The following is a 21,857-nucleotide window of genomic DNA, read 5'->3' on the forward strand; positions in this document are numbered from 1 at the left end:
GAATGGCCAGGGGCTGTTCCCTAGGCTCTGCCCATGATAGGTAAGAGCTGTCACCATCAGCAATGCCCCTCGATATCTGCTACGATCACCAAGGCTTGCTCCTCCAAAGTGTAATGGTTGCCAAATTGGATTGAAGGCCAAGCTCATCTCTCACAGTCTATAATCCCTGCACTGAATGGTGGTGTGTTCTGTAGTGAGCAGCCCCAGCTGAGCACTGGAGCCTGGAGGCCTGCTTGGTTTTAGGACAATATTACGGAGCCAATAATCATAATTTTCCTAGACAACTTTGCCCCTCATAGAAGCATTTGGCAGCGAGGTGTTGTAGGGATACAGTGTTGACCTTGAAGTCAGGAAGACCTGAGTTCAAATCTTGACTCAGACACTAGCTGTGTGTCTGGGCAAGTTAGTTAATCTGTCTAAACCTCAGTTTTCTCATCTATAAAGTGGGAATCATAATAGCACCTACCTCCCAGGCTTGTGAAAATCAAATGAGATAATATTGGCAAAGTGCTTTGTGAATCATTAAACATCACATAAATATTAGCTATTATTATTATATAGATAGCCCTCTTGACCAGTGGCCCAGTGTTCTATCCATTGTGCCACCTAGCTGCCATTGAGAGTGCTTTTGAAGCATCTCGGTCATTGTGGTGGGTGCCTCAAGCCTGCTCAAACTGCCCTAGTATCTCTTTTTTCCCCTTTAGCTCATCTACAGTTGTGACTTCTTTCATGCTTCCAGTAACAGCGCCAGTGAGAGAGTATTAGTGTTAAAGGGATGGGCTTTGGTGCCAGGGAGCAGTTTGATGGCATTGAAAACACTGTCCTGTTCCCTGAATGTAACTTCCCTGTCTCCTCATCTTTAGTTCTGAGCCTGGTTTACCTCTAGCCTCCAGAGCTCAGGTCCGATGATCTTTCCAGAATTTGTGGAAAGTCACATTGACAAGCAAAGTCTATAAAGGAAAGACCTAAATTTGTAAGGAGAAGCATCTTTCCCAGATAGAAATATGACCAATGGAAGTGAACAGTTCTCAAAAGTAGGAAAAAAATACTGATCACCACTTGGAAAGGCATCCAAACTCTTTAATAATCAGAGAAATACAAACTTCATCAGCTCCCAGATACCACCTTGTGCTAATTAAACTGACAAAATTAAATGACACAATTCAATGTTGAAGGGACCGGAAAAAACAGGGATATTATTTTACTGCTGGTCTGGTGGAGCTATGAGTTGGTGCAGTCTTTTTGTAAAGCAATATGAAATCACGATAAGAACTACAAAATCTCATATCCTTTAAGTCAGTGATCCCACTACCAGGACAATGACCTATGCATGTTATCGATGGGAAAAAGACCTGTCTGGACAAAAACATTCTGAGCGATGACAGCGTTCATGGAGGAAGAAGCTAGAAGTGACCCAGCTGTCCAGCCAGTGGGGAAAGCTAAACAGATTTATGTGAATGTCGATCATTGCACTATGAAAAATAACAAAAGGGAATACTGCAAAGAATTTTGGGAAATTTATAAAAAATAATATAAAGTGAAGAGCACAGAGACAGAAGAACAGGATACATATAGATTTCTCATATTTTTCAATTCATTTTCCTTCTATGTGGCAGATCATAACTCACTGAGGTCTTCTCATTCTGTGCAACTCTTGTCTGTGACCTCCCATCATTCCCCTGTTGAGGATCTACCCACCTCACTATTAACTCTTCAATTATTGAAAAGGTCAGCTACTGAAGACCTTTCTGTAGGTCTCATAACAGTTTGTGGGCACCAGTGCAGCATTTGGGTGGCTCCTCTTTTGTTTAACCCTTTCTCTCTTCTTCTTTTTTTTTTTTTTTGGAAATTCAATCATGTTATTTTCACTTCCTTTTTTTTTGAGGGGGGAAGGCAGGACAATTGGGGTTAAGTGACTTGCCCAAGGTCACACAGCTAGTAAGTGTGTCAAGTACTCAGGCCCCGTGCTGTGTCCACGTCTTCACTGAGCTGCCCTTTAATCCTCATAGTAACTAGATTCATTGGGATGCACCAGATAATTTATTATTATTATTATTATTATTATTTATAATAGTGAGACTGTAGTTGAGTGGGTGGACTGGTCTTGGAATCAAGAAGTAGTAGGTACAAGGCATACACTAATGCATACCAGCCATGTGACCCATGGGTAGGCAAATTACTTAACCTCTCAGGGCCCTGGCAGCTCTTCAGGATTATAAATTCCAGATGAGCTGCTGAGCAGCATTGGGGGAGGGCCTTTCTGCATGGGAACATCCTCACACTGCTGAAATCACAGGTCTGGATAAAAAAAATAATAGCCATGATGAGAATGGCCACTATGGTCTGAATGGGAAGTACGTGGGAAGCCATTGTCACTGATGGCAATCAGTCTTCTTTCCACACCAATGGAGAGGAGCAATGTTCTCGGTAATTCAAGTCAAGATAATCTGGAAGTCATGGCCACTTTGTTTTTGAATGTCAAACAAACATTATCCCACAGCTTCACCTTTCTAATTGTATTGCACAGGCCCATGGTGAAATTCTCTGCCTTAGGACACATCCCACCCTCTGTAGGTGGCCTTGCTATCCTACCTCCCCCAGTTGCTAGAGATTACCTTTTCCCTACTCTGCTTGTGTCTCCTATGTACCTGGTTATTTATATTTTGTCTCTTTCATTAGAAGGTAGGCTTCTTGAGGGCAGGGACCTGTTTTTCCTTTTGCCTTTCTTTGTGTCCTGGCTGTTTGGCACGGTGCCTGGCATACAACAGGCACTTAATAAATGTTTTTTGACTAACTCCCTGAAATGAGTTTGAATTCAACCAGCAGACAGCAGTTTATGGTTTGCAAGTTGGGACCTTGAGGTTGTTCCTTAATTTCCCTGTCACTTCCTATAAACTTCTCCCCAGGTCATTCTCCCCCAAACTCCTCTACCCACCTCCCAGCGCAGAGTGTATTTAACCAGAACCACCCCTGGTAGTCTGGGTTGAATGGATTCATTTGATACCATACACTGCTTTGGGGATGGCACTAGACCTCAGAGGTCCATCCCTTCCCCCAGGCTTGGCCAGGCTCAAACTCACTGACCTGCTCAATTCATTCCTATCGGTCAAGCTCCTATCTGTAAACAAGTATGGAGAGTGACTATGAAGTCAGAAGACTGGTATTTGGAGATTCCAGAATGGATAGAACCTCCTTAAAAATGGTACCTTTGGAGACTTCCCATGATGCTGCCTGTGCTCAGAACATTTCTGAAGTTGTTTTGAAGGTCAAGGAAGGAGCCACAGGAGAAAACAACCAGTCTGACTCTGTTGTCAGCCACACCTCACTTAAAAAAACAAACAAACCAGGATTTCTTAACTTGGTCACTCCTCTTACTCAACAGACTAGGTTCTGAATGAGTAGGCTTAAGTCCCATCCCTGACAGAAAGGAGCTGTGTGACTGTAGGTCCATTCACTCTCTGAGCCTCTTAACCTTTGCTGTGTAGCCACTGCTGTTCTCTCTCAATCTGCTCTATAAAATGGAGTTAATGATCATTCTACTATGGTTCTCACAGGGCTATTGGGAGGACAAGAGGGCTTTGGAAACCTTAAAGTACTTTAGAAGTGTGAGCTGTTATTCATTGAACAAAAATCAGTTAAGCATATCGACTATGTGCAGAACAACAATGTTCCTAAGCACCGGAGGAGGTGCAAAGCTTAGATAAGATGTGGCCAGGGTCCCATGAAACTCATAGTTGAGAGAATTGAGGGAATCGAGTGCACTGTTTCCATTTTGTGACTCAATTCTGGGAGCTAGCTTAATTCCCTTCCTATTCCATTATGGTCTAGTGCAATTTCTGCCTTGTGAGAAAATATTATTCAGGTGTGGGAATTGTGAGAAAAGTTGATTGAATTCTATGAACCTAGTCCTGCCTGCATGACTGGGAAGCTGGACCACCTCTATCTGTTGCCTGTTGTTGTGTGCTTGTCCTTCATTCTAGAAGAGGATCATGACATCAGGGAAATGATGACATGACTTGCAGTTGACTTTGATTTGAGTGAGGGAGGGCTATGCAAGGTCACCAGCCTCACTTTGTCCTCCAGAGCCATCTGGGTCCAGTGGCCTGATATTTACCAGGATGACTGGAGATGGCTCAGGTTGCATTGGGAGACCCTGGCCCTTTCAGGCTAAAGCCTTTTCAGGTTCTCAACTTTGAGTGAGGTAACACCCATTTAGTGAATAGGGCTCTTTAAGAAGTTAATCAAGGGATGGCCCCTTTAATCAAAAACTCAAAAAAAAAAAATCAAACTGGGAGGGGAAGGGTTCCTCAGGGTTCCTGCCCAAAAGATAAACAGTTACTATTTAGTATTTGCATTCACTCTGTGCTAAAAGGGCAGGGATCTATTGTCCAATCTGTGAGCTCCAGAGTGAGTTGGGTTTAAGGCTTGGTTTTTGAGAAACAAATCTAGGCAATAAACCCAAAGTTAAGGAGGCAGCCTTTGGCCATCGAAATGTACCTTCCTTTAGGCAGAGCACTGAGAGGAGAGGAGAGGGGAGGGGAGGGGAGGGGAGGGGAGGGGAGGGGAGGAGAGGGGAGGAGAGGGGAGGGGAGGGGAGGGGAGGGGAGGGGAGGGGAGGGGAGGGGAGGGGAGGGGAGGGGAGGAGAGGAGAGGGGAGGGAAGAGGCTTCTCACAGGTTGTATTTGTCCTTCATTCTTGAAGAGGACCATGACATCAGGGAAATGATGACATGACTTGCAGTTGACTTGGATTTGAGTGAGGGAGGGCTATGCAAGGTCACCAGCCTCACTTTGTCCTCCAGAGCCATCTGGGTCCAGTGGCCTGATATTCAACAGGATGACTGGAGATGGCCCAGGATGCATTAGCACCTGTTGCTTAGAGACCCTTAACTAAGGACCTAGGTTATGTTAACCAGAAACCTGTTCAGATCCAAAGACTGATGCAAGGAGTTTTCTTAACAGTTATACATCTCAAGCAACCCATGTGTCTTATCTGAAAACTGTCCCCATGCTAATCAATCAGTTATTGTTTCCATGTTCCTTTGATTGATTTCAGACACTTGGGGAGAGTGGGAGGCCTCTTTTTTTTCTGATTTCAGGCAATTGCTTTTCTCCTCCCAACTCAGAAAGGCCCTAATCTTTCCTCCAATTAGAAATCAAATTACCCAATCTTGTATCCTGGTCTATATCCTGTTAATTGTCTTTTAATACATAAAAGTCTGTCTCTCTCTGATTCAGGGTCTAGTGTCAAACTGAGGAGGCCTGATCCCAATTTGTTAGGCAGTTGTCACATACTACTTAATAAATCGATATGCTCAGAAGCTCAATTCTTTGTTTCCTCAGTTATTTCAGATTTAACCCATTACACAGTCTAATTGGGGTGTGAAACACAAACAGATAACTATAGTAAAAAAAATTTGTGATGAATGTACTAGAGAGGTATAAAGCAAAATGTGATGTGAGACTGGGGAGGGAGGTCATTACCATTGTAGCTGAGAAGGCATCAAAGAAAGCTCAGACGATGAAGCTTTTGAGTTGGGTTCTAAAGGTTTAGGAATTCAACAAGTGGAGAAGAGAGGAAAAGATAGTCTAGGCATAAACAACAGTGTGGGCAAAGCATGGAGGAGATAGAATCTAGAACATGTTTTTTTTTAATAGATGAGTGGACACGGAGAATAAACCAATTTGGCTAGAGTATAGGGTTGGTAGAGGGGAGTAATATAGGACTGAAAAAGTGAGTCATTGTGAGCTTGTGGAAGGCCTTAAATGCCAAGCAAAACAAAAATTCAGAAAATATGAATTTTTCTCAATAGGGAGAAGGGACTCAGATTTTTTAGCAGATAAGTAAATTATGTGAAGAGTCAATTCAGCAAACAATGATGAAATAATCTGCTGCGTGTGAGCCACTGTCTTCATGCTGGTAGCAGTATGAAGTACAGTTGGAGGGTTCAGAGAGTGGAGGTATTGGGAAGATCTATTATGAGGCCATTGAAATAGCCCAGGAAGATGGTAATAAAGTACTAGGGTGGTAAAAGTGGGAATAGAGAAAAGGGGATGGATGTTAGAGGTGTGGAGGTGGGAGCAACAGGATTTTGTGATTGGTTCAATTCAAATCAATATCCATATTAAGCACCTTTTTGTACAAGAAACCAAGATTATGAACATGGGAGGGAAGGAATGATGTCACAGACAGAAATAAAGGTCAGAAGAACAGATTTAGGGAGACAGATAATAGTTAGTTTTGGATGTGTATAGTTTGATGTGTTGATGGGTATTCAGGTGATGTCCTGTAGCCAATTGGAGGTGCCAATCTGGACCTCAAAAGGGAATACTGGAAGACTGGGGATAAGATTCGGGAGTTATCTGCATAAAGGATGGAATTGAAACCCTGGAGGAGAGGAGATTTCAAAGAGAGTGTAGAAAGAGAAAAGGCAGGCAGGCAGGCATTTGAGGGACAGCTACAGTAAGAGGTAAGTGAACGAGGGCTTGGAAAGGTAAGAGGAGACTTGTGGGTACTTGGTGTCTTTAAAACAAAAGAAGGAGAGAACAGTTAATAATGGAGAATGTCTCACAGTGTCAGGATCTGTAGAGAGGTCATTGGAACATTAATGTAACAACTATTATTAAAATACCTACTATGTGTTCTAAATGGTATCAGAATGGGTTGAAGAGAGCGGGTAGTGAGGAAACGGAGGCATTGGGTATACGTAGTCTTTCATGAAGTATAGCAGTGAAGGGGAGGAGTTGTTCAGTCATTTCAGTCATGTCTGACTCTTTGTGACTTCATTTTGGGTTTTCCTGGGAAAGATACTAGAGTGGTTTGTAATTTCCTTCTCCAGCTCATTTGACAGATGAGGAAACTGAGGCAAACAGAGTTAAGTGACTTGCCCAGGGTCACATAGTAAGTGTCTGAGGCTTGATTTGAACTCAGGTCTTCCTGACTCCAGGTTCCTCACTCTCTCCATCTTACCACCTAACTGTCTGAAGGGGAGGAGGAGGATTATAGTTAATGTCTTAACTCTGGGTCACCCCCACTTTCTCTTTTCACTCATATTCCTAAACTGTCAGAAGAAACCACTAAACTGTGCTAACTGGGTGCACTACAAATGAATGTTATTTGGCCTCAACTAGGCCCTCACTGATACATAGAAATAAATATTTTAAAAAATTTATTATTGATATCTTTTGGTTTTAGGTCACCATTATTTCCCAAGTTCCCTTTGCCCCTTCCTCTTTGCTCCTTCTGGTACTGGAAATCAGTCACATGTAAATCTTGTGCATCCTCCTGAGCTCTTGGCTACTTTGGCACCACTCAGAAGACCCTGACAGAAAAAGCTCTGTCTTCTCAGGACTTTGACCTCCTCCAATATATGCTATTGTTGAGGAGGAAGAAGTGTCCTCTGGACTCCTGAGCTCCAGCACACATCAGAAATTGGATGTGGATTTCAGCCAGGACTAGTAGGGGTACCTGCACCCTTTTCAGAATGAATTTTACAGGGATGTGATGCTGGAGAACTATAGCAACCTGGTTTGCCTGGAAAGGGACCACGTGTGCCAGAGGGAGACAGTCTGAGAAACTGCTGTCCAGGTGTTGGTGCATCAGATGACGTGAATTTCATGGTGGTCCTTTTGCAAGTATTTATGAGGCCTGAAATACAAGATGCTGGGGTTTGTTTTTTTTTTTTTTCCCAGTTGTTGTCGTCCTGTCTATCCATTTACCTTGTTCCAGTTTTGTGCCGTTTTCCTAGTTCTGCTTACTTTCCTCTGCATTAGTTCTTATAAATCTTCAATGCCTCTTTCTGTAATATTTCATCGGCAGCTAGATAGCTCAGTAGATGGAGCGTTGGGTCTGTAGTTAGAAAGACATGAGTTCGAATGTGGCCTCAGACACTTACTAGCTGTGTGAAACCTCACTTTGCCTAGAAGGCAGCTAGGTGGCTCCTCTGGGCCTGGAGTCAGGAAGACCTGAGTTCAAATCCCAATTCAGACACTTACTAATTGTGTGACCCTGGATAAGTCACTTTAGCCACTGGAGAAGGAAATGGCAAACTACTCTGGTGTCTTTGCCAAGAAAACCCCATGGACAGTCTGGCCCATAGGGTCACAAAAAGTTGGACGTGACTGAACAACAACAAAGACATTCTATCACATTCGGGCACCACAATTTATTCGGACGTTCCCGATCCACACACGTGTACTTTGTTTCTTGGTCTTTGCTGCTACAAAAAGTGCAGAGCAGTACTTTTTATTCCTCTAAATGATCCTATCCCACATTCTCTACCATGACTATCCCAAACATTTGCTTTTTTTCTTTTTGTAGACACCTAGGTGGGGCAGTGGATAGAAGGTTGGGCCTAGAATAGAGAAGACCTGAGTTCAAATTTGACCTCAGACACTTACTACCTGTGCTCAGCTTCCTCAACTGGAAAATGAAAATAATGACAGCTCTTCCCCACTAGGGTTCTTGTCAGGGTCAAACGAGACCGTATTTGGAAAGTGCCCAGAGCAGTTCCTGGCACATAGTAGGTGCTTAATAAATGCTTATTTCCTTCTTAACACCTCCAGTTCTCTTCTGAGCAGATGACTTTGCCTCCTACTTTGTTGACTAAAGTTTTCCCTCATACCTTGAACCCCCTTGTAATGGGTAGAATATCTTATGCTTCTCACATAGGAAGGCAGTGGTCAGTGTCTCAGAAGAGGGCATGCAAGAGGGAGGCAAAGTCAACCAAACTGGCTTCTGCCATGGTAGGTTAAGGTCTAGGTTAATATCCTTAAGGAGTATACAGGCAGTAGCCACCACTTTTTGTCCTAGGTTACCTGGCATTACATAATGGCTGGATGACAGCTTCCATTGTCCTAGAACAAAAAAAAACCTAACAAACTGAAGAACCCCCTCAGCCTGAGGGTCCTCCTCCTCCTCCTCCTCCTCTCTCTGTCTCTGTCTCTCTCTGTTGTCCCTCTCCATCTCCCTCTCCCTCCCCCCCCCACTCTCTCTCTCTCTCCTCCCCCGCTTTTTTTGCACACTGTAATGACCTGTCTGGGGGCATCTCCCTGAAGAATGATGCGAAACACCAAAGTTGGAGACCTGTGTGGCTCTTCCAGGCCAAGGGACTGGTGCTGGACAACTTTTATTTTCCAACTTCCTCCTCACGTCTTTGAAAATGAAGGACGAACAACAATAATCCTCCTCATGTGCTACCCCATTAAGTCTCCCAATGGACAACCCTTTTTCCAGTAAAATTTACTTTCTTTAAAATTTGTTATAGACATTTTTGTTTTTATATCACCTTCATTTCCTTTTTTTCTTATGTAACTTTCAAAACTGTATTAAGCAAGAAACTTAATCGTCCTAAAGAAACACACAGATAACTATTCATTCATTCCTCTGTGTCTTTCCATTTTGTTTCAACAATCCAGCTAGCAGCTTCTGTGGGGGTGTAAGATCCACCCACAGCCAGCACCCAGAAAGCTGCCAACAGCACACGTTCTTTTGATCTGCTTAACTAAGGAAAGCAAGGCGAAGGGGTTGACAAACTTACTTTAATTCAGCATACAAATATCATTCACTTAGTTCAGGGGAAAAGACCAGCACACTGAACTTCAGAGAAAAGTACAAACAAATTACAAACATCAACAGACAGACCCAATACAATTCATAGTTACCAACATCTAGGTTCAGCCCCGGAGCTCAGAACAAGGGCTGGCCCAGAGTCATGAGCTCCACCACTGCTGTGGGTAAGAGCTCCAAAGAAGAGAAGGCCAACCCCTGGTTTTATATCTTTTTCAGGGTGAGGGGTGAGTCACACATGCGACTCACTCACGTGACTTAGAATCGTCACAAACAGGTGACTTAAACCCATGTGGTCTAAAAGCCTTTGCTGTCCCAGACTTAAACTAGGCCCTCCCTGGAGCTAGCCCCACCTTGGGCCCCACCTTAGTTGCCAATCCACACCCACATAGGTTTTACACCTAATAGGGGTTTGGACCTGGGGCTTAGCACTTAGTAAGACTCAATGAAATATACTGAATTACTCAAAGCAAACAAAAGCCAAACTCTTCAAGGGCACTTGGTTGAACTAAGTGCTAAGGAGCCCGTTTTGCTTACCAACACACTCCATGCATTGTTCTAGGATATCCTAGAACATACTTTGACCCATTATACATTGTGATCCAATTACACAGGAAACTAAACCATATTAACAACAAAGCAAAACATATCATTCAGTGACATTCCCAAATATTTGTTTACAATACAAGCATGACCCACCCCTAGGTCCCAGCAAGATATTCTCTTCAGTCAATCATTCCCAAAATATTTGTTAACAATTCAGATGTCCACCCCTAGGTCAAAGCAAGTTAATCTCTTTAGCTCATAAAGTACTTCTTGAGCATCACCCTGCCATTGTGGGCTTTTCCCCAGTACCCTGAGGCACAGGCATGCTTTAGTTAGTAAAGTCCTAAAGCAAACAAACAAACAGATAGAGTTCTCTTGGGGATGTCTCCTCCCCAAACTGCCATTGCAGGCTTCCACCAGGCATCCAAAGTCCCGATTTCAAAGAAAGAGTCCAAACAAAGTTCTTTTGGGAGCTGTTCTCTCCATTATGTTCCAGCCCCCGGTTCCAAATCCTGAGGGGCAACTGGGCGATAAAAGCCAATGGGGTGGGGTTCCTGGGGGTCCAAGGCACTTCCCCCACCCCAACAAAAACAAATACATGTCTCCCTCCTGGATCCCAAGCAGCCCATGTTGAAGGGACCAAAAAGGCAGACTTAGTGCCTTGCTGCAAAGTTTCCATCTTGCCCCAGGGCTGAATTCCAAGCCCCTGGGTTCCTGGTTGTCTAGTTCTGGGTGGCCCCTCCTGGCTTCTGCCAGAATCTGAATTGCAATGTAGGTGATTCTCCACCTTTTTGCTCACCTCAAAGTTCTCTGCTCTGGCTGGGGAAGGCAGGGAAAAAGCATACTCAGCATCTTGCTGCAAAGTTTCCATCCTGCCCCAGGGCTAGACTCAAAGCTCCTGGGTTCCAACTCCAGCTGGCCTCACCTGGCTTCTTCTGGAATGTAAGCAATTCTCCACCACTTTGATCCTCTCACCGAAGTCAGCTCCAAGGCAGCTCAGGGCTTTCAGCTTTCCAAAGTTCCCATGCAGGCACTCTTCTGTTCTGTCTGGATCAATATTTCGGCAGCCGCTGTCTGCTTCTTCTTTCTCCTCACCAGCCCCTCCTGCCAAGTCTGTAGGAAGGCCATTCTCCAAGTCTCCAAGGCCATTCTCCACTCCTGTTTCAAAACTCCATATACAATATAATCTCAAGACATTCACCCTTTCAGCATAGTCCTCCCCTGGGAAACCACCCACAGCACTTCCATCAGGACTTTGTTGCTCCTGAGCCTGCACAGAACCATAGCCACCCCAAGTACAAAGAGCAGTCCAAAAACAGGGAAACATTCAACCAACCCAGCACCCCAAAACGCCATGCTTTCCTGTTAAAGGCAGATCCTGCTGGCTACGCCATTTGTTTCAACAATCCAGCTAGCCACTTCTGTGGCGGTGTAAGATCCCCCCACAGCCAGCACCCAGAAAGCTGCCAACAGCACAGGTCCAGGAGGGAGACATGGATTTGTTTTTGTTGGGGTCGGGGAAGTGCCTTGGACCCCCAGGAACCCCACCCCATTGGCTTATATCGCCCAGTTGCCCCTATCATGTCCATGCATAGTTCAGGTTACCAATAGTTGTTAGTCTAAAATACTAATTGGTGCTACATTACAAGTCCATAATGACCACATCTGCATTCCTGAATTATGTTTTTCAGTTTATAAAAGCTGAACAAATGGATAGAAATCATGCATCGCTTAATTTCCAAACATATCCCTCTTCCCTCCCTCAGGGAGAGGGTCATCTTTTATAACAAAGAATAAAAAACGAAGAGGGAAAAAGCATCTGACAAAACTAACAGATGTCCCAGGTGAGTCTGACGGCATAGGTGATGTTACACATCCACAACCCTCACCTCTTCAAAGAATGGAGGGAGGTATGTTTTCTCCACTTCCCCTTTGGGGTTAACCTTGGTCATTGTAATTATACAGCCTGAAATTTCATGGTTTTTTTTTCTTTCCATTTACATTGTGAAGCAGTGGGTAAAGGGCTGGACCCAGAGTCAGGAAGACCTAAATTCAAATTCTGCCTCAGACACTTACTAGCTGTGTGACCCTGGGCAAGTCACTTAACCCTGGCTGCCTCAGTTTCCTCATCTGTAAAATGAGCTGGAGAAGGAAATGGCAAACCACTTCAGCATCTTTGCCAAGAAAACCCCAAATGGAGTCATGAAGAATAGGATATGATTGAAAAATGACTGATAACAACAATATTCCATTACATTCAGGTACCACAATTATAGCCTTTCCCCATTCAGTAGACATCACCTTTATTTGCAGTCCGATACTATTACAAGAAATGCTGCTATCAACATTTTAGTTTTTATGGGAACTTTTAACTTCCTTAGAGTATATGACTTTTTTCTGTTGAAGTTACCACCACCCCTGAAGTTGTTGATGAGTTGTTTCAATTGTGTCCAACTCTTTGTGGCCCCATTGGGATTTTCTTGGTAAAGATCCTAGAGTGATTTGCCATTTCCTTCTCCAGCTCATGTTACAGATGAGGAAACTGAGGTACAGATTCAAAATCCCAGGGTCCTCCTTGATGCTTCCTTTTCCTTTAAGGCCACACCTATCCTGTCAATTCTACCTCTGCAGTATATCTTGATGCATGTCTTCCAAAGTCCTCTCATCTCCAGCTAGATGAGTGACACTTTAGGTCAACATCCTCTTCCCTGCGCTGTTATAATGGCCTCCTAAATCATCTCTCCATCTCTAGCTCCTCCCCTCTCCAATGTGTTCTTCATGTCACTGCCAAAATAATATTCTGAAGGTCACAGTCTGCTAAAAAACTTCCAATGTCTCCTTTGACTCGAGGATTAAATGAAAATTCCTTAGCTCGGCACTTAAGGCCTCTCACAATTTGGCTTCGACCTCCCTTTCCAGCTTTATTTCATGCTACTCTCTACTGTTCAAGTCAAATTGGTCAGCTGGTCATTGCCTGATTGTTTTTGGGCATCCATGCAGGCCTCCGCTGGAATATGGGCCCTTCTCCTGTCTCCCTGATGAAATTCTCTCTCTAGAGGATTCCATAATCTTCTCCTTCGTGAATCCTTTCTTCTCCCCAGTTAACAGTATCTTTCCTCTCTCTGATTTTTTCTGGAGCACTTATCTGAATTCCTCCTTTGCCCCCTGGCTTACTACCTTAGGTGATAATTATCTGCATCTTTGTTCCCCCCCCTTCCCCCGGCACATTCCAACCCCACCTTCAACAGAATGTAAACTCCTGGAGGGTAAGGACTGTGTCGTCCTGTGGTCCTTGTTGTTATTGACAATACCTTTGCTGGGGCTTGATAGATGTCTGTTGAATTGATAGAGAAGAGTCGGGTGCTGGCTGGGAGTAGGAGGGTCTAGGGAAGGCATTTTTTTTTTTTTGGGATGGAGAAGACCTAAGCATGTTTGTAGGTAGATGGAAAGGAGCCAGAGGGAGAGATGAAAAATGATAGGTTAGCACTGAAACTAATGCGCTGCATTGATTATTTGTTTAAGTGGTTTCAGTCGTGTCTGGCTCTTTTGTGACCCCATTTGGGGTTTTCTTGGCAAAGATAGTAGAATGGTTTTCCATTTCCTTCTCTAGCTCAGTTGACAGATGAGGAAACTGAGGTGAGAGCAGTATGGTGTTCCAGACCACAAGAGTAAATTTGTGGACAAGAGAATTGGGTTCAGATCCCGACTTGGACATTTACTCATCATACGATCATGGACAAAGTATGTAAAGCCTCTCTGGGCCTCAGTTTTCCTCTCTATAAGATGGGGCTAATAATACTTATGCCTCTTACCTCAACAGGTCATTTCCAGGAAAGCCTTTGGTAAATCTTAAAGCACTATTTGAACATGAATTCTTATTAAGAAATCAAATCTACCTTCAAAGGATAAAGATGTATTAAATGTGGATGATAGGAGAAGAAATAAAAGAGTGGCTGATACTGAGAAGAATGCTCTGGCACTCAAAGGCTGGCCTAGGGAGGAATTCTCAGAAATGGCTGCCTTACTGACACTGGTGTAGCCTCCCAAGCCAACCATTCCGAGTGGGCTTTTCTGAGATTAAACATATTTGGAAAGAGAAATATTTAAAAAAAAATCCCTCCTTTTACCCTCCTGTGTGTGGTCCCTGAGGAAGCTGCCTACCTGGCCCCCTCCCGGTTTCTCCTCTGGTTGTACCTTGTGTCAAACAAGGCAGGGTAGGAATGGTCCAAGAGGCCAGTCTAACAGAATGAGTACAGGACCTTGGCTGGAATCTTAGCTCTGACCCTGTCCTAGGCAGCTAGGTGGCATGTGGCTAGAGGCCTTGTCTGGAGTCAGGAAGACTGACTCTGACACTCATTAATTCTGTGACCTTGGACAAGTCACAACCTCTCTGAACCTTCCCTTCCTCATAGGTACGATGTAACACCAAGTGACAAAGGGCCAGCTTAGGAGTCAGGAAGACCTGGGTTCAAATCCTGCCTCTGATACATCCTAGCTGTGGGACCATGGCTAGGTTGTTGGAGGGGTGCTGAATTTGTAGTCAGAGGTCCTGGGTTTGAATCCCTGCTCTGCTCTTTACTTCCTATATGACCTTGGGCATTTCATTTATTTCTCATTTGTAAAATGAGGAGGGTTATATTGGATGGCCTCTAAGCTAGAACGAGGGAGGCGGCTAGGTGGCACAGTGAATAGAGTGCTGGGTTTGGAGTCAGGAAGACCTGAGTTCAAATCCAGCCTCAGACACTTACTAGCTGTGTGACCCTGGGCAAGTCACTTAACCCTGTTTGCCTCAGTTTTCTCATCTGCAAAATGATCTGGAGAAGGAAATGGCAAACCACCCCAATATCTTTGCCAAGATAACTCCAAATGGGGTCACAAAGAATCAGACATGACTGAAATGACTGAATGACAATGAGCTAGATGGATCATTCCAGCTAAAAATCTGTGGTCCTGACACTTTAACCTCTCAGGGTGCTAGGTAGCTCTCCAAGATTACAAGTTGCAGTGGAAGAATTGCTTATCATCATTAATAAAGGGAGTTTCCACATTGGGAGTTCCCTAAATAAATGAAATCACAGGTCAGATCTCCTCCCCCTACAAGAGGGATTAATGACATATACACTGTCTGCCTCACAGGGATGTAGAAACAACGCCACTTTGTACTGAGTCAAGGGTTATAAAAATATGAGTTATTATTTTTTCCAGATAACAGGAGAGACAGTCTCCCCCTTTAAAGTAAGTGTCTTGATTTGAAGCCTTCCCCTAGATCCCCTTTCTGTGATTTACAACCTGTGTGACCCTGGGGAGAACACATAACGTTCCTGGTCCTCCGTTTTCTCATCTGTAAAATGAACAGATTAGACTGAATTAATGGTCACTCTAGTCCTTCCCAGCTTTAAGTGATCCCATGATCTTATGAAGTAGTTTCTTTTCTGCGCTGTTCTAAACACAGGTTCCCTAAGCCCTGGGAGGGTTTGGCTAGTGTCTCTCCTTCCAGGAGAGGGAAGGGCAGCAGCTTAGACACCTATTCTCCTCCCAAGGGAAAAACCCCAGAAGGAACCTTCTGAGCCCTGGCTTGCCTCTGCAAATTTACAAGGCCCTGGACATGATGAATAGTGTGTTTGCAAATGCAATTAAGTTTGGAGCCTCCAGCAGCCTGCCACCAGAGAGCCCTGATAGAATTGTTGGTGGAAAGAAAGAATGCTGTCCAACCTTCTTCTTCAGTGGCAGGGAGGGGAAGAGGGCTATTCCCGGCTCCCTGTAGTCTCCATGGGTATGTCAACCAAGCTTTTCATTTAGGGGACAGAAAGTCTCACCACAAGAGAACTGACTAATGGCTGGCAATGTTTACCCCCAGCTGTGTTTATCCACATACCAGATTTTTGCATGGCTCTTAGAGAGGCCTGTGGGGTGGGGTTGAGATAGGGCCTCCCTCTCGATGAAGAAGGAAGGTGGGACCAGTTGATGAGACATCTCTCCATGGCCAGTCAGGGGCCAAGTTCTGCTGATTCAGCTCCCAAGGCTTTTTTTCACTACTCATTTCCTTATTATTCACACAATCACCACCATCATTCAAGCCCCTGCTTCTTACCTATAGTATTATGGTAATTGTTCTTTTGGTCAGTTGCGCCCTACTCTTCCTGACCCCCGGACTGTGGCAGGACAATACTGCCCATGGTTTCTTGGCAAAGATCCTGGATAGGTTTGCTGTTTCCTTTTGCAGCTCTTTTTACAGATGAGGAAACCGAGGCAAACAGGGTTAAGTGACTTGCCCAGGGTTACACAGCTAGGAAGTGTCTGAGATCAGGATTTGAACTCAGGTGTTCCTGACCCCAGACCCAGCACTCTGTTTCCTGAGTCACCTAACAACCTTCTGTTTGATCTCAGCTGCTTCAAGTCTCCCCCCTCTCCAATTCCTTCTCCACATGGTTGATATTTCTAAAGTACAAAGCTCAAAAAGCTTCAGTGGCTCCCTATTTCCTTCAGGATAAAGTACAAGCTCTTCTGCTTGAATTTTCAAGCCCTGCATAACCTGACTCCAACTTGTTTGTCCAGGTTTATTTCCCATCACTTCCCTTTGTGCACTCTTTTGTAGCCATTTGGGCCTAATCTTTCTCACAAACGATCAGTATTTCATTTCTCATCTCTGTGGCTTTACATAAGGTGGCACAGCAAAGCACTGGACCTGGAGGCAGGAAGATCTGAGTTCAAACACTTCCTAACTGTGTGACCCTGGGCAAGTCATTTGACCCTATTTGCTTCAGTTTCCCTATCTGTAAAATGAGGATTATAATAGCACCTCCCTCTCAGGGTTGCTATGGGGATCAAATGAAACAATATTTGTAAAGTGCTTCATGAGCCTTAAAGCAGTTATGTTAGCAATTACTATGATCCAAACCTTATTTCATAACCTCCTCATGCACCTGTTACTATACAGCCAGCATGGTTCTTTCTCAGTAACTAAATTAAATTCTTCCAACTGAATTTTAAAACTCCTTTGCCTTCCACTGTCCTTTCAGGACAAGTTGTGGAAAGGCAAGGGGTACAAATGAGGGAAAAAAAAAGAGGGGGTGGGTGAGTTATGGAGCAAAAGCCTCCCACCAGCCTGTTTGTTCCATGGCTCCCTCTACAAGCCATGTCAAGAGGTGGAGAGGTTGGCCCTGTGTGGGGAAGAGGCCCGGTGAGAGTTTGCATAGGCTGGGAAGGCCCAAGGGTGGGGTGGGGTGAGCAATGGGGGAGGGGAGTGCATTCTGCAGCTTTGGGAGGAGTACCCACATGGATAAGATCACAGATCTGTGAAGGATCAAAGAGATCCTTGAAGGAAAGAGAAGAGGTGCATGCCTCACTCTCATGGGAGATGTCATGCACAAGCCCCAACTCCAAAGGAACGTGACAGAATTTTTTAACAAACAAGTTTCAATACTTCAAGGACCCATGATTTCATCCCTGTCGGCTCTCTCTCTACAATTCTCAGTGCTTCTGAGCTGGAGGAGACAGCTTAATGAGTTTCTGTGGCTGAAAAAATGATCACCTAGTGAGTGCCTAGCCCTCTGGTGATGAGCCCCTCCCAGCTATTCTTGGCTGGCCCTTGGAGGACAGACATATGGTCCCTCACTGGCCTGTACTTGAATGGAGAATGACTATATTTAAGTGAAGAATAACTGCCCTCATCTGCCTTTCCTGTTTGGTGCTGTGGAAAGGGTGTTGATACTGGAGCCAAATGATTTGGGTAGCCCAGTGGACTGGAGTCAGGAAGACCTGAGTTTAAATCTGGATTTGGACACTTACTAGCTGTGTGACCCTGGGCAAGTCACTTAACCTCTGTTTGTCTCGGTTTTCTCAGCAGTAAAATGGGGATGATAATAGCACCTACCTCCCAGGGTTGATATGAGGATCAAATGAGATAATATTTGTAAAGAGCTTAGCACAGTGCCTGGCATGCAGTAGGCACTTAATAAATACTTCACTTCCGTACTAAAGTACTATGTAACCTTGAGCAAATCATGTGATCTCTGAGGCGGTTGAATGGGGGCCTCCAAGGACCCCTCCGGCCCTAAATCTATGATTCTGTGGTAGGACTGGCTGGAGTTTGTACTTCGCTGTCATACAGCCTTTGAGAATACTGCCTTCAAAGGAGTCCTTTTGGGAGGCTGTAGATGGAGACCGAGGCAGCTGCTGCTACTCATTATCTTTTTGGCCGTTCTGGTTGGGATTTGTCTTCAAAGATGATAGAATATGGTTTGGGAACCATTTATTCATTCCATAAATATTTAGTGTGGGCATACTATGTGTCAACAGAGGCAAATCTTTGTCTTTTGAGAGCAGTTTTGATTTTTAGAAATGAAGTAAACTCCAATCAGGAAAAGACCTCTGTGAAATGATACAAAGCAAAGATAGCAGACGAAGAGGAATAGAGGAGATCCATGACCAAATGGTGAGAAGGAACAGGCAGGGACTCCTTGTGGAGATGTGAGAGAGTGACTGAAAAATTAATTTCACTATATATTGTTTACATGCTCTCATCTGAGCTTTATTACAATCCTATGGGGCTGATGAAACACTTATTACCCCCATTTTACAGATGAGACTGAAACTCAGAGAAGAGATGTCAACCATCGTCTTGTAAGTGTCAGAGGGTGGACCATCCATCCACCCATCTATCCATCCATCCATCCAACCATCCATCCATCCATCCATCTATCCCAATCCTCTGCCAAAGATGTCTGTGAAAAATGGAAGAATAAATGTATGGTCTCCCAAAGTGAGGGGACAGCTAGGTGTCACAGTGGATAAAGCTCCGGGCCTGGAGTCAAGAAGACCCATTTTCCTGAGTTCGAATCTGGCCTCAGACACTTACTATCTGTGTGACCCTGGGCAAGTCACTTCACCCTGTTTGCCTCAGTTTCCTCTTCTGTAAAATGAGCTGGAGAAGGAAGTGGCAAATCATTCCAGTATCTTTGCCAAGAAAACCCCAAAGGGGGCCATGAAGAATTGGACATGACTGAAAAATGACTGAAAGACAACAACAAACTTCTCCAAGTGACTGTTTGGAAGGTGAGGCCTTGGGCAAGTCATTTAATTTCTCTGGCCTTTAGTTTACTCACCTCTAAGAGGGTGAGGCTGGACTAGATCTTTCCCAGTTTATGAATCCCATGATTCTAGGAACCCTCATTCGGACACACAGTGACCATAACATCACAACATAGGCTTAGAGCAGCAGGTGGCTTGACCTAATGGAGAGAGCACTGAATTAGGCCTGGCACTGTCACTATGACCTGTGCGGCTGACCTTGGGTAAGTCATTTCTGAAGAACCCCCTGGTCTTCAGTTCCCTCATCTCATAAAAAGAGAAGATTGGATTCAAGGACATCTTCTAGCTCTAAATTAAAGATTCCCGCTTTTATAGGTAAGGAAACTGAGACCTGCCCAAGAACACACTTCCAGGGCTGTAACCCAAGTCCTCAGCCTCTGAACCTAGAAATTCTTTTTACTGCATCATCTAAGTTCTGGTTCTCTGCTGAGGAATCTATACCATTATTTTAGAGTCACAGTGAGAGGATGAGAAAAGGACTCCAGGTCTGTCCAGGTCATTTTCTTGTCTTCGGGAAAGAGTGTCCTTAGCACTACTTTCTTGCTACCCACTCCCCCCCCCCCCCGGGGGCTTTATCCTTCTGCCTGCCCTACCACACAGCCTGGGAGTTTCCATGTCTCTACCTAGATTAGTTGTGGCTTTTGTAATATTCTGGCTCAGGAGCCAAGAAATGACAGTAGGGCATTTGCAGCTGATATTAAGTGGGGCATGCCTGCTATAATTAATTCTGATTGGGTTCAACGTCATATAAGGTGAGCAGTAGCAGAATTCTCATGGGCTCAGAGATCGGGATACTCCCATCACACAGTCAAGGCCTCCTTTGATGGCCTGGACTTTTCATTTCCAGGATCACGCCAAGCCTTGACTTCATGGGATGGGCTGTTCAACCCAAGAAGGATGGTTTTGGGATGCTGCTGGGGATTGAGACCATGTTTAATACCTTGGAAGCTCCCACAATGACTGACCTTTACTGTCTTTGGACCATATGATTTCTTGTATGTGGCTCATCCCTCTGCAAGACCAAAAACTCAGTGATTGCAGAGATATTATTATATTTGTCTTTTGATTTCTCAAGGCTTAGCACAAGGTAGGGGCTTAATAAAGATTTGTTAATATCACAGAATTTTAGAGAGTTGTCTCCCTATGTTATAATGTAAGCTCCTTGAGGAGAGGGAACGTCTCACTTTTGTATGTCTTAGCACCGAGTAAACACTAAATCCTAAGTGGTTTTCGATTCCTTCGTTCATTTTCAGTCATTTTCATTCATTCACTTTTAGATATCATCCAGTTCAACTCCCCTCATTTTATAGACAAGGAAAGTGAGGCCGAAACATCTGCCTAAGATCACATGGCTAATTACAAGTAGAGGGGGGACCCAGGTCTCCTGATTGATGGGGTGCTGTTGTTGGTTCAGTTGTGTCCTACCCTTTGTGATCGTATTCGGGGTTCTCTTGGCAAAGATACTGAAGTGGTTTGCCATTTCCTTCTCTGACTCATTTTGCAATTGAGGAAACTGAGGCAAACAAGATTAAGTGACTTGCTCAGGGTCACACAGCTAGTTAAGTGCCCGAGGTTAGATTTGAACTCAGGTCTTCCTGACTCCACGCCCAGGGCTCTCCCTACTGCACCACTTAGCTGCCCAATTGATGGGATACCTGAGTCAGTAGAAAGTTGATGGGAACCCCATTACTAAGTAATGTAGAGTTTCTCTGAGTCACTTGTTTCTTAGTGCTCCTTGTCTCAGAGCTTGTGAAAGTATGGTCCTGGGGCTGAGGGGAGCCTCCCCTCAAAGGACAACTAGACATTTGCCTGGGGCCCTTTCTCTGTAGGTGATGCAACAACCTTAGTCTTAGCCCTGGGATGGCTTGGCTCTCTGGGATATTTCTCTGCCCACTTGGGTCATCTGGAAAGCTTTGCTGAGACTTCTCCCCTTGACCCAGGTTCACAACCCCATCCTTAACTCTCACTCTTCCTCATCTTGGATATCCAATTAGTTGCCAAATTTCGTCCATTCCGCCCCTTTGACAGCCCTCACATAAATCCTCTTCTTTCCACTCACACCACAATCATGCTAGTCCAGGATCTTGTTGCTGTATCCTTCTAATTGGTCTCTTTGCATCCGGCCTCTTTCCTCTCCAGTTCATCTTCCATAATACTGTTTAATTTATATTCTTAAAGCACAGATTTGATCATGTCACTCTTTTGCTCAAGAAGTTCTAGTGGCTCCCTAGCACCTTTAGGTTAAAATACAAACTCCTTTGTTGGCATTTAAAAGACTTCGCAATGGGGTTTCAGTTTGTCTTTCCAGGCTGATTACACATTACTACCCTCTCATGCACTCTAGACAAACTGGTCTGCTTACTGTTCCCTGAATGACTTTCTGTCTTGTTCCTGCCCCCTTTGTAAGGGCTGTTCTCTTCTCTTCTATGCCTAGAAGGCTCTTCCTCCTCTCCTCTACCTCTTGGCACTCCTAGTTCCTTCAAGACTTTTTTTCAAGGGCTACTCCAATAAGCCTTTGCTGCTTTTCCTTCTTAGCGTCTCGTACATTACTGTATATTTATCATGAATACATATGGCATAGTCTTATCTGTGAATATGCTGTATCCCCCAGTAGAGTACAAGTCCTTGAGGGCAAGGGATTATTTCACTTTTGC

This window comes from Trichosurus vulpecula, chromosome 4, assembly GCF_011100635.1.
Source record: "Trichosurus vulpecula isolate mTriVul1 chromosome 4, mTriVul1.pri, whole genome shotgun sequence".
Lineage (NCBI taxonomy): Eukaryota > Metazoa > Chordata > Mammalia > Diprotodontia > Phalangeridae > Trichosurus > Trichosurus vulpecula.